Here is a 14391-nt window from a genome sequence, read left to right as displayed (position 1 = left end):
TACACTCTTTGGTGCCATAAAATACTTGCTAGGTTGTGATGTTAAAAAGTACACCAATTAATCTCTCAAAAAGCTATCATCTTTAAATTTTATTTTTAATATACTAAATATATAATTTGATGACAAATTGGATCTTCGGCTAACAATAAGGACATATATAACATTCAGTGATTTCTTATTTCATATCAACAATGAAAAAGAGCATACAATTAAAGATGATTGGTCCTTCTTCCAGAACAATTGATTATCAAGCCCGACGACGATATTAGATGTGAAAACCGTTTAACAAGGTAAATATTTCCATCACTAAATGAAAATGAAAGTTGCGCAAAGTGCATGACACTAAATTTTTGATTACCTCTTGACAGTTAAAAGCCTTTAATTTTCGTTTACGTGATTTTGGTTTATTTTGTGGCTTCGTGGTGCATTAGGTTTTTTTTTTTTAATTGGTAGGTGCTTTTAAATGGAGTTGAAGATTTTATTATTAATTTAAAAATAAACTTCCATTGTGTACATGTTGATTTGAATAAAAATACGTTCATCATGTTTTCTAAAAACTTGATTTCGTTAAATAGCTTATGCAATGGTATAAAAATGGTATGTAGAGATTTTGACAACACCGTTTTACATGCAGAACATGATAGGTCAATGTACTTTCAAGCTTGCGTTCATCCCCGTAATTCAACTTTCAAATCCAGAAAATTTATCGAAAAATAATTTTCAATACACTTGTGTTTTGCAATGACAATAAGAAAAGCACAAGGGCAAACTTCCAAATATTGAACCGTATATGCTTCAATATATTTTCTCAGACGGACAATTAGATATTGCATTTTTAAGAGGAATATCAATATTCACAATAAAGTTCTGATCATGAAGGATCAACCAAAGTGTCATAAGAGAACATACATAAAGAACATTGTCTACAAAGAAGAGTCCAGTAAGATAATTATAAGTATATAATGATATTATCTAATTAACATGACTAAATTGATCGGTTTTGCAGATTCAAATGACAATATTTAATCATTTTGAATTCACGTTTTATGCTAATATAATGATATTTTTTGGCATTTACATCATTGTTGTATTGTATATAATTCTCTCATTACTTAAATTTCGTATTTCTTCATAAAAATAATTGTCTAAACCATTATGTGTAATTTTAAACGAGCAACGCACGTTCATATAAATTAGTATTATTATAAAAGCACGAATAATTTATATTAAATGTTGAACGACTAAAATATTCCTAAAATATTGTTCGACTTTTATGTCCTTAAATATTTATATAATTTAAGGATCTAATTGCAAATTAACTAATGATAGAATTCTTTTCTAATTTATACTACACATATGCGGACCCTATAAAGTTGATCCTACTTAAATTAGAACGGTATAGAAAGACTTTAACTCAAAGTTTAAGATAAAAGTAAGGAGACTTATCACATTTATAAGTCCCGCTGCCTAAAGAACCCAATTGTTTTTCCATTCTAAACACGAGGATAAACAAAACGAGAATGCAAAAATCAGACAATTTTTTTAGCTATTCAAAATCAGTTATTTAATCAAAAGTGTTAAACCTTAATGGATAAAATTGAACATTTAGGATTTCGGCTATTAGTTATGAATTTGAAGTCAACCAGGATTTTTCCACCAAAATTTCTCCGCTACTATGTCAAATTTGTAACGGATTCTAACTCTTTAAACGGTGCAGATTTTGGAGAAGGTACTTATTGTAAGAAAAAGCGATAAGAAATCAAATTGGCAATGTTTGTGAGCACGTGATTTTTGCCCTATGTGAAATACTCCTACAAATTAAAGAAATAATTTTTTTTTCCAATTATTTATAATTTTATAAGATTTTGTAGGAATTTGTGTTAATTGTTTGCATCTTCTGTGCATGTTTATTTTTATTAAAATCATGAAAAAATACAAAAAATGTCATGCATTGCATTTAGAGTTTGTTTCCATGTTTTTAGGATTAATTAGTTAATTAATTGTTCTACTAAAATGAAAATCACAAAAATGGCTCACTTTTACATTTTTTAGCTTTTAATTCTAAATTAATCGTTTTTCTCTTTTAATTTAGGATCAATTAATTTTTATAAATTTAATAATTTGATAATTAGTTTGATTTTACAACTTAGATTAATTTAGGATTTTTATTAATTAAAAAAAAGAGAAAAAGAAAAAGAAAAAGAAAAAAAATTGTGAAAAAGGTTTGATTTAGCTTTGAATTTGGGCCAAATCTCTGCATCAAACCCGTCCAAGCCAGGCCCAAAACCAAGCCACCCAGACCCCCCCCTCCCCGACTTAGCCAAACGGCGCAGTTTCACTCTTGTGGATCCCAACCATTGATCTCGTGTGATCCAACGGCTGGGAACTGGCCATTGGTTTTGTATTTAACTATCCTAACCCAGCCTCTCTCCCCCATATGACCCCTTCAGTTACACTCCCATCTCTAACTCATCAAGCCCTAGCCGCCTACTTCTCTCTTAAATCGTCACAACCTGATCCCTAAACCGCCACCCGCCGGAATTCGCCTCACGGCGGTTCCGGTGCTCCAAAACCGTTCAAATTCATCCTCCACAACCCTAAGCCCATTCTCAACACCATTCCACCATCAATTTCCCCAAAAACACCACCCAAATTCACCAATTTCAGATATGAAGCTCAACCCTAAAACCCTTAATTCACCCAAATCGCCCTAAACTCACACCCTATAATCATTTTCTTCCCCTCACCACTAATCACCAAGTATTCCCCGTCAAAAACTCCTGCAAATTGGCGAGTTCTGGATCTAAGAACCCTAAGAGCACTAGGTTGTGCATGTCTGTCTTTCGTCGCTTTTTCTCTAATTCGATAGTGTTGAGATTCACCCCAAATGGTTTTTCTTGAAAAGAATAACTATTTGGGGTCGATTATAAGCATTATCGAAGCCAAACACAAGTCCGTTTTTTCGTCTCCTTCTTTCAGTAGGTATTTCCTCTCCTTGTTTTCTTGTTCTTTTGTCTTTTGTTATTCTTTTGTTCGTTTGTGCTGATTCACACCCATGAAAACAAACAAAAAATATGTTGTTAAGGCTTTCATTCATCTCTGTTTTTGTTAAGTAAGCCGCCATTTTTAGGTTGGTGTCATTTGGATTTCATGGTTAGCTAATTAAGGTTAGAAGGTTCAAATGATTTGGCTAGTGTAATTAATGACAGTTTTGTTTGCTTTTTGGTTGATTTTTAGTTTCCATACCTACTTTCCTTGTTTAGTTTGCACGAGTCAGTTAGGCTAATCTCAGTATTTATGTTCAATACTTAGTTAGATATTTGTTAAGTTCCCCTCTTAGTAATCTATTAATAGGCTTTAATAATTTTCCTTTTGAAACTCGTGTTAGTATTAGGTTTGAGTTATTTCTGTTTCTATTTCATTGCTAATTTGGTTCATGTTAAATGAATTTAGGGTTAGTCTAAAGGTTTAACTGCATTTCTGCTTGTTATTTGATTCTGTTTTCCAATATTTGCTCGTCTTGCTCTTGTTTGCCATAGTTTGCAAATCATTAGAAACTTAGGAGGGATTAATTGAACAAATAGAAACTTACGGATTAATTTGGGAAATAGAAATAGGATTTTCAGATAAGGTTAAGGTTAGAAGCTTTTAGAATTTGGGGTAGCTGGCCCTATTTGGCCAGCACAAAAATGCTGAAACCAATTAGAGGTTGACAGCTGTCCCAATTCTGTTAGAAAGATGCCTTTAGGGGCTGTGTGAGGGAATAATTCCCTATCTTTCTATTTTTAGCACATGGCATTGAGTTGCCTATAAGTAGAACCTCTCCCTCACTCTTAAAAACAGAGATCAAGACCCTGAAAAATACCCCAAAGTTTTTGCACTATTCTAAGTCTTTTTATGATATTTTACAAGAAGACCTAGCATAAGTTTTTTTAAAAATTCTCGGATTCTCAAGGGATTTAAGCATGGTTTAAGTGTGGATTTGGTTTATTGCTGTTGATCTCCTGTTCTTGCCCCTCTTGGTTGATATTGGCTACTGTTTCCATTAGCTCTGATGTGCTGAATCCTTACCCCTTTTGCTTTGTTGTTGTATCCAGGTACTTCTTGGACCTTGATGATTACTGAAGTGCAAACATGTCGGTTCTTTTGATACATGTATTTGTAATAAGGATTTTAGTGTTTGAGAAATGGATTTTCAGTTTCTTTACATATGTTTTCCCTTAGGGTACCTAGCTCCTTATTAGTTTCCTTTGGTTTCTTTCAACTGTATTAAGATCTATCAAAGAGCAGTAGTTTAATAGGGAATTTCATATATTAAGGTCTAGATTAGTCCACTGTTTCTTTAAATTTAAGAATGTTGATTTAGGCATCATGTATGTTGTTTTGGCTGCTGAACCTGCGTAGTTTAATCATTTAATTTCAGCATTGCTAGAGTAATCTTTTGATATGAGAATTAGTATGCTTAATGAGTAGTTTAAAATCCATGATCATGTTACTATTGCCTGTAGCAGGTCGTTTAAATATAGTTCATAATCTGGTTGTTCATGTCTAGTATTCTTGTATTGTTTCGCCATGGATGATTTAGAAGGACACAGGGCCTGTTGGGGGCCTCAAGACTGAAAGTTTCTTCTTAAAGGTGATTGGGCCTAGCCTGGGCCTATATGAGGCAGCTTGCTTAATACTAAAAGTTTTATCACGGCCCAATACTTGACCCTTTGAAATTTTGGTGACCTCTTGCCTTTGTCCTCATTGCTGGGCTTGACGTTGAGCCCAGCTTTCCTTGTTCTCCTTTACAAGATCTTTAAATAATAAGGGGCCTACTGCTGACCCAGAATTCCTTTAAATAAATAAGTGCCTAATATAGTAACCAAAATACGCTTATAATTAGTAGGGTTAGATTGAGCTTTAATTGTGCTAAGCCTGAACATCTTTAGGCCTAATTGAGTATTAATTCTTAAAAATGGATCGAGGTGTGCCATCCATCATTAGATCGCCCATGGCCCTCACAAATATTACAACCTAGATATAATAAATTAATGCTCGTAGTTGCATTAGGCGCGTTTAATATATCATTGTGATTGTGGACACGTTCGCGTGACATAATTATGATTATAAAGACAAAATCGGAGTATGCGTTCACGCAACTTTGACCAAACTTTTTTTAATAATAATAAAGCATTACTAATTGTGGACATGTTCGCGTGACATGACTTTTGACGCGCCAAACAAACGGGTACACGTACGCGTGACTCGTTTTTAAGATAATTTCTTAATTAAAAAAGGCAAATGCACATAGGTTCTAAAAGAAGTAATTAGACAATTCGATTAAGCTAAGTATGATCAAAGCAACCGTACTAAAACCATGGAACCTAGGAATGCCCTTCTCCCGGGTTAACAGAATTTCTTACCCGAATTTTTGTATTCGCAGACTGTATAACAGAGTCAAATTTCCTCGATTCAGGATTTTAAACTGGTGACTTGGGACACCAATAAACTATCCCAAGTGGAGGCTCTGATTTTAATATGAATAATCCTATTTCGGTTGTCACTTAAACTGGAAAAACTCTCTTATACCCTTTCGGGGGTAATAAAAAGGAGGTGTGACAGCTCTGGCGACTTTGCTGGGGACAAGAACCCAGAATCTCTGGTTCAGGATTCAAGAATTCGAGCTTTTTAATATGATTTTATTTGGTTTTATTTATTGTTAATATTATTATATTTTGTGAACCTTTTGTGCTAATTGTTGTCTATTTACCGCTTTGATATTATTTGAATTGTATATAACTGTCTTCTTACGCCACCCTCTGAATCTTCTGAAAATGATGCATATGTTCGCGTGACCCGCTTTTTCTGTAGAAGTCATACCAAATAGAACAAGGCTGGGCCAACAACAAGGCCAGGTAGACTTTAGTGCTCCCGGTACGTTGCCCCCTCTTCGGCTCGAGTTGTCCGCTCGGGTAAGCCAGGTCAAGAACACAACCCCAGGTTTAAACTTAGAATAACACAACTTCATGTCAGATCCCTAGTAGGAACGTATGTTTGCTTCACACGCATTTGACTTTGGGGACTCAACACAGGGGTTGGGTCCGTCTAGGACAGGTGTACCCAAAATAACAGACCATCCTGATGCATCCTATGTTTTATGTGAATATTTATTTGTTTCGTCTTACATGGTGACTGGCTAGGAAAAGTAAATCAAGAGGAAAACCAAGAGTGATGTAAGGAAGAAATAAAGCCCGATTTTGAAAAATCCCTGATATTTGGAAATGTCCCGAAACTCTAGCAAAATTTTCAAAAAAAGAGAGAGAAAAAGAAAAGAGTCAAGAAAAAAGAGTCATTTCAAAATGAGTCAATAATATGTCTCTTTCAAATATGTCAAAACTGATCGAACTAGGCATGTCTGATTCTCGCCGGATGTGGGATACGTAGGCAACCTACATAAGGTTCGACCTTATTTTTCAAAAAAAGAAGAATAAAAAAAGGAGTAATTGGTCAAATAAATGTAGTTTAGGATTTTGGTCAAAAAATAAACCGATCTAGCTTCGGTTATGTCTTAAGTCGTTCTTGCCGGGATAGCCTTAGAGTATCTTCAATTGTTGAAAGGTTATTTTCATAAAGAACGGACAAGTCTGTCGGTAAAGTGTCGTTTTTCCATAAAGCACCTTTCCCTGGCCTTAAAATCTATTTGGAATAGTGAAGGGGCCACGTTTTCAAAAATGACCACTTTTGCTAAGGTAGCATAGGGGGGGGGGGGTTTAGCCATTTTCCGTTAATTGTTTTTAGAAAATTGAGAACCTGTTTTACAAAAAGAGTCCACTAGAATCAACCCTAACTTTAATCTTCCATAGGTAAAGATGAACACTATCTAAAACCCGTCACATCTGGTCATAGAACAGGCTCAACTACAGCTACGCATGTGGTGGAATGATCTAGATGAAGATGGTCGGGATTGGGTAAAAGAGAAATTGAGTGCCCTTATAGACATTCTAGAAATCGAACCACGGGAGGATCTAATCAAGGCCTTGTTAACTTTTTAGGACCCCGTCCATAACGTTTTTCGTTTCTCGAATTTTTAGCTCAACCCTACTCTGGAGGAAATAGCTGGGTATATTGAGTTTGGTCAGGACTTGAGGAAACAACAACTTATATTCCCAAGGGCTCCCTCTGTCCACAAGTTCTTTGACCTCCTGAATATCAGTAAGCAAATGAAGAAGGTCTATGTAAACAAAGGATGTTGTTCTTTCTACTTCTTGTACTTCAGGTTCGGTCACTCATCTGGGTTCGAAACGGATGAAAAGGGTTCGAACATCAAACAAGATAAGGGCATCTGGCAAATTCATCGTCGATTCTCTTTCATTGTGGCTTTTTGGAGATTATGGTCTTTCTAAATGCAGAAGGGACAGTGGATATCCGTATGGCCAGAATTGCACAAATCCTCACTACTAAGAAAGATCATACACTTGCACCATTAGTGCTGGCAGACATTTATCGAGCATTGACATTGTGCAAGGCTGGGGCTCAATTTTTTGAAGGTTGCAATATTCTTCTACAAATGTGGTTGATCGAGCATCTCCGCTATCACCCCAACTTCATAAGCTATAGTTCGAGCACAGATAACTTCATCAAGAGCTACGAGGAAAGAGTGAAAGACTACAATGCTCCAGAAGGGTTTGAGGCCTGGGTCTCCCACTTTAAAGCTCTAAAAGCAAGTCAGGTCGAGTGGACTATAGGATGACTCCCGATGACAGAAGCCATACACATGACGGCTACCAAGGGTTACCTAATGTTGATGGGTTTGAGGAGTGTCTAGCCATATATACCGCAGAGGGTCTTAAGGCAGTTAGGAAGATATCATGTGGTGCCCGAAGATGAAGATCTAACCACCCAGGTCATTGAGCTACATCCAGAAGCTATATTGCCCGAGACTTTAGTTCAGCAGGATTGAAATAGTTGCCGGTATCTGAAAAATGGCACCCAGGTACCAGATGTTGCAAAGGGGGAAGTGGATCCATATTACACTGCATGGTTTGAGAAAAGGTCTTGTGCAAACAATGAGCCCGAGCCTGAGCCCAAGCCTGAGAGGCCTGCCAAGAGACCTCATGTTCAAGATTTTGATGATAAAGTCCAAGAAAGGTTGGCCTGGGAAGAAAAGGAGAAAAAATATCAAGCCGCCATTCACGCCTTGGAAGAGAAATTGAGAAACATGGAATTCAATAATGATATCTAGGCACAAGAAACAGAAGGTGAAAGGAGGAGGTTCGCCAAAGAAAACGAAGCCCTCTGAGCCCAAATCCGAAAAATAAAAATAGTAGCTTAGAACCCTGTCAGGAGTGAAAAAGATAAGAAATGTATAGACAAGCTCAGGCCACTACAATAATTATGGTCTAACGCCACACTAGTTTTAGACAACGCCTGAAAAGTGTGCCCAAAAATATATTTGGGCACACTTTTAAGGGGTGGCCTTTGTATGGAGCTTTTGGATACGGAAAATTTGGCTACGCTTGTAAAATGTGCTCTTTAATTTATTAGGCCACACTTATTAAACGTTGCTAAATCATAAAATAATTGGAAACATTTACTTGAGTATGTGGCACTCTTTTTAAGCGCGCTCTTATTATAATTGGAAAAGAAACACTTTATAAATGTGCTCTAAAAATCCAAAAAAATATTTGGCTAAAATATAATATTCCCTCCAAAAAAATATAATGTTCCCTCTGATATACTCTAGGTAAATATTATTTTTTTCAATTTCAAAAGGGCAAAAGACTCTCCTCGCTACTTTAGCAACGCTCTCCTTGATAAAATCTCCGTGGATTAGGGTTTCTAGCTTCAATTGTGGATACTGACAAATTAATCTTCCGTATTAGGTACTGTTAATTTCTGCACCTTCTTACCCTACTTTGGGTAGTGTTTTTGTTTTCAAACTATCGTCTCAAAGGAAGAATTCCTATTTCCCCTTTCTCTTAGGTACTGTTTTGCATCTTCTCGCCCTACAGCTCGTTCCATATTGAAGAAATTTATAAAGCTAGAGAAACGGGAATTCTTGCAATCTCAGGTTGGTGCTCTTCTATTTCAATATTTTACCATCTTATGGTCTCTGATTGTTGTAGTTGCCTATCTAATTTGATACTTATTCCAGAAAAGAATGAAATATAGATTAATTATTCCTCTTCTAGTCTCCAAGATTAGTAATTTATTTTAAAAATCCTACCAGATTTGTGAGCCTAATTCTACAAATCGGCTTTGTTATCTTTGAATTCATTCACCGATGGGACTTCTAAGTTTTGTTTAGACCAAAATCCAATATTTTCCTGGTCAGCTGCTTGTTAGATATAATTTGTTTGTTTTGTGCTAAAGATATACGCCTTTTTCCATGGGGAAAGAATAGTGCAGTTTTCTGCTAGATACATATGCCATTCCTTATCGCGGGTATAAGGGCATCCAAAAAGCTTATTAAAATTTTAAGCTAGCTCACTTATTGCCTTTATTTTTTCTATTTTTTGCTTGGATCCTTTCAATTAGTGTTAGAGAAAGGTCATATGTTCATATTCCAATGGAAGCAACATGGTTGGTGGTGGGCAAGGTGGAGGATTTATTTTGAGGAATCAAATATAACGAGAAAGGACCTGCCTCATGGCATTAGTATGCGGTCAAAATTGACCTGTGAGCTTTTTTATATGTTCATAAGGAATTAAAGTTGCATCCTTTGGATCAATTTGTTGGAAAGTACTTGATTTTATCCTAAATTGAGAATCATACCACTTGACCACAACATCCAGTAAATGCAGTTGGATTTAACACAGTTGAAGGTTTGGAACTTACCAAAGCATCCAGTAATTTTCTTTCCTCCAAAGTAATTGCTGGAGTTCCTGAAATCTGCTGTTGTTGTCCATTTTTTGTCACTGCCTTGACTGATTTTGGCACAGTTTCAATGTGATGCTGTTGTCCAGGAGGTGAGTATGTTTCTAATTGTTGATCATACCCTACCTTAGTACTTGACGTTTGCTTCTTCCCATGCTGTTTTGTATCTGGGAAATTGATCAACAGCTCATGATCATCTCCATGTTCTCCACAAGATTCGAAAGATTGTGAGGGTACTTCAAAAACAGAAGTGTTTAATGTAACCAATGGTTGTTTAACCATATTAGTGTTCAGCATCATTTCCTTCTGGGCTTCCTTAATAATTTGTTCAACATGAGTGTTAGAAAAATGTAGTGTATGAGTAGTAGAGTTGTGCACTTGCTTGCCCCAGTGTTGTTAAAAGCGACCGCTTCTTCGCTTAAAGCGAGAAGCGATGCGAAGCGAGACATCTGGTGCTTCTCTGATATGAAGGGTATCAGGTACACAAAAGCGATCGCTTTTACGGAAAAAAGCGAGAAGCGAGGAAGCAAACAAAGCGACAGAAGCGAGCGCTTCTCTTTATAGCTGGACTGCCAATATTAATTAATTAAAAAATCTCTTTTTTTTTTAACTTCAAGATCATCAAGTTTGGTCCCAGGTATGTGATTTCTTCCTCCTCCCCTCCTTCTTCTTCTTCTTCTTCTTCTTCTTCTTCTTCTTCTTCTTCTTCTTCTTCTTCTTCTTCTTCTTCTTCTTTCACTGTTTCAGTGACCAAATAGCAGTGAAATGCTGGCGAATTTTTTTTCCCCTTCAGTTCTTCTTTTTCTCATTCTCCACTTCTTCTTCTTCATTTTCTTACACTGTTTTAGTGATAAATTGCAGCAAAATGCTGCCCATTTTTCGTTTCAGTTATACTGCCATGTTTTGGCATACTTACTGCCATTTTTTCATACCATTTATTCTTAGTTGTCTATGCAGTATTTAGTTTACTTTTTTTTTTTTTAAAAATTTCGCTTCACTTCAAAAAAGCGAGCGCTTCACTTCTCGCTTCTCACTTTAAGCGAAAAGGGGCTTGTCGCTTTTCCTCGCTTCACGCTCTTCACAACACTGGCTTGCCCAGATACACCTCCATCATATTTTTCTTTGAGGCAATTGATTGGATACCCAAATCCTTAGCTAAATTGCCACTGACCTGAGCTTCTTTGCTGATGTTAAGGCATGGTACTAACTCCTTGGATAAATGAGGTGTAGGCATAAGAACAATGTCCTTTGAAGTACCTAAATAAAGATCAGCAGTCTTGGCAATTTGCTGCTCTTTTACACTGCCCGAAGATCTGGTTTGTAGATCTTTTAAACCTATGTCACCCTGCACCAATTGCAATATATTCCTAGAATCCTCCTCACCTTGCTCATGTACACTAAGCAAAACATCAAAAGAGTTAGAACACTTGAAGGTTTTCGTTGCCCTTTCCAGATTTTTAAGATCTGAAGCCTCCTTCTTGCTATAAGAAATCAACAGAAACTCATGCGTAATTGATTAGACAAAGATATATTGTGAAGAGTTCAAGGAAGAAAATTAAGTTGTAAAGTTTGACAGTGAAATACCTGAATATTTTTGTGGCTATGATATAACTATAAGTTGTATACATTCTTCTAGTAGCTGCTCTCAATAAGTGCTTTCTTCTTTGACTACAAGTATATATGGCTTCAGGGTACTCATAAATTTCATATTTTTCTTGTTCTGCACCTTCGCACCAATCTCATTTTCTTTCTTGGGTATGCAAAAGTTTCATATTTTTCTTGTTTCTTCGTATAGTTATAAGTTGATTCTTTTTATTAGTATCATGAATGATTTTTCTGATGTTCCCTCTTTTAGTAATTAATGCCCTTTCTGTTCCTTTTCATGTCAAATTTTTAAATGTACAAATATCCAATTTGCAATAGTAATTCATGTTGCAAGCTAAGATCTTGTCTTCTTAGATTTATTAGATGTTCTTCAATTTAGGTATGTGTAGATACCTTTTTTTTTGTTGCAAATTGACATGGTCAACAATATATCTTTTTTATTGCTTTAATTTCCTTCGATTTGTTTTGTGGATCCTAATTTTACTTTTTTTATCCAAGAAGATAAGTCACGCTCGGGAAGATTTGTGGTGGACTTAAAGTTGTATTTGGCTTAGATTAAGTGTCATGACTAGGTAAGAAAGTCCTATTATTTTACAACACATAATTTTTCAGATTTATTCTTGACATTTAGGATTTAGTTTTACCATATAATTAATGCTTAAATGATTATATATTTGAAGATCTAATAAATTTTATTTTTAGGAATTCAAATATTTCATCCAAGGAATGGATGGATTTACCAAGGTATAGCAAAGAGTATATCGAGGGTTTTCAATCTTTCTTAGATTTTGCTTACTCTTATGGAGATCCTCAAGGCGAAGAAATTTAATCCCCATGTGCAAAGTGTTGTAATATTCGTTGGACTCGAAGGAATGTAGTGTATGACCATCTAATATGTTATGGGTTTGTTCAAGGTTATACAAGATGGATTAATCATGGGGAATGAAAAATTTCGATGAATGTTAATTGTGACATGGATGATAATGTTTACTCTTACGATGATAATTTAGGTTCAGCGGTTTCTTGTGAATCTTCCTTTTGCACAACCTGCTCGCTTCCATCCTTCAAAAGAGCTGTTTGTGCACCAACAGTAGATTGATTATCAATTGGATGAGTAGCATCTTTAGCTTCCACACCTGTTGATTTATCAGTTGTTTTACCCAATCTAACAGTAGGTCGATCACCATCTGTCGCACCAGCTTTTGCCTTCTCATGTGCAAACTGTTGTACATTAGGTGGTATATCTGGTTCAACTTATTCTTAATTTTTGGACTTGTCTCTAATTTCTCTGTAGCCAGTGCTAGTCGCGGTTCTGATTTATTATGTGCAAATAGTTGAAAAGAAGTTGGGAAGTTGGGTGCTGGTTCATAGGCTGAAGAAATTAAGTACCACATACGAAAGACTGACAAATCCAGCTAACAACTGAACTTTTCCTGCCGTCTTTGCGTTTGATGAGACCTCTTCATTCATATTAAGCTGTCAAATACCTAAGTGGTCTTATAGCACATTATCTGAAGCAAAGGAAACATTTTGCAGGCTATCGCTATTTGGTACATGTTCACAAATTTCCTTCTTGGACAAGAGTTAACTGCTTCTGAACTTAACACCTATTTTTTAATTAAGAAACTGCAAAAACGCTTAGGTCTGCTCCTTTTCCTTCGTTCACTGAGAATGAATACGGTTAGATTGTGCTGGATGTTGCCAATGAATTCCAGCTAGGAAGTAACATGAAAACTACAAAATGAAACTTCATATTAAAATGGTTATGATCATTGTCACTGAAAAATCTATTGATATTCTTGGCTATATTTTGAGGTATGTTAAACTTTTATTTAATCTGACTTGACTTGTTAATTAGTGTTTGATCTATCTTGACTTGTAAGTGATGTGTAATAACATTTTTTTGACAGTCCGAACTTCAGAATCGCCAAAGTTCTGGAGAAACAGCTGATGATGCATTTAGGGCTGTATTTGGAAAGGAGCAGCCTGGTCGGGTTAGATGCTATAGTAGATCGGTGACGACAAGCTCTCTGAAAAAAGATGAAGAAATCACCAAGCTTAAACAAATGCATACCAACGAAATAACTTCTCTGAAGGAAGAAATGAAGGAAATGATGAGGGAAGAAATGCGATCTTTTTTAGTCAATTGGTGAAAAACAACCCTGGACTAGATTTTCATGATATACAAGGGTGTGTTGGATCTAATATTCCTTCATCGGTCGATGCAAGTAGTGCACGAGCTATGAGAGGCAAAAATCTACAACATTCTTCTGGCTCAACTCATGCCCCGAGTATTGAAAAGGTATTTATATTTTATAATTCCAAAAACTACCTCAATCTTAAGTAACTTACAAAATCATGCTTTCTATAAGTGTGTGATAGGAAACTGAATCTATTGCCATGACGAAGATTCTAGGGTCATAATGTTTGAAAGTAGACTATAGAAAAAATATTTGCAGAGTTGGTTATTGGTATCTCAATAGGTATTTTATTTCTTTGAGGAGATCATTTTGGAACAGTGTTATCTATAAATATTTTAAGTTCATGTATAATGATTTCTTAATAAGCACACAAGGTTTAATGCAATGATTTGAGGCACAAAAAGAAAATATCAAAGATTTGTATTTGACAAGAGTATTCCAATCCTTTTGAAGGGTCTGTAAATTGTAGCTTCTAATTTTTATACTATTTCGTGTGTGTGTGTGTGTGTTGTTTCCTAATTTTTTCATTTTGAATGTGTAGGAAAATACAGGTGATGCAATTGGAAATGGTGGCCACAAATCAATTTGAATCATTAAAGTGAATGGTGAAGACCTTTTGAACAAGATGTTTATTTTTGTTGACACTAAATATGAGTATATTTGGTTTTGTAGAGGTCTTTGCTAGTGAACTTCTTGAACCGACATTGCTTTATTACTATTGATA

Source organism: Nicotiana sylvestris, chromosome 11 (genome assembly GCF_000393655.2).
Source record: "Nicotiana sylvestris chromosome 11, ASM39365v2, whole genome shotgun sequence".
In the NCBI taxonomy this organism is placed as follows: domain Eukaryota; kingdom Viridiplantae; phylum Streptophyta; class Magnoliopsida; order Solanales; family Solanaceae; genus Nicotiana; species Nicotiana sylvestris.
This window is presented reverse-complemented; position numbering follows the sequence as displayed.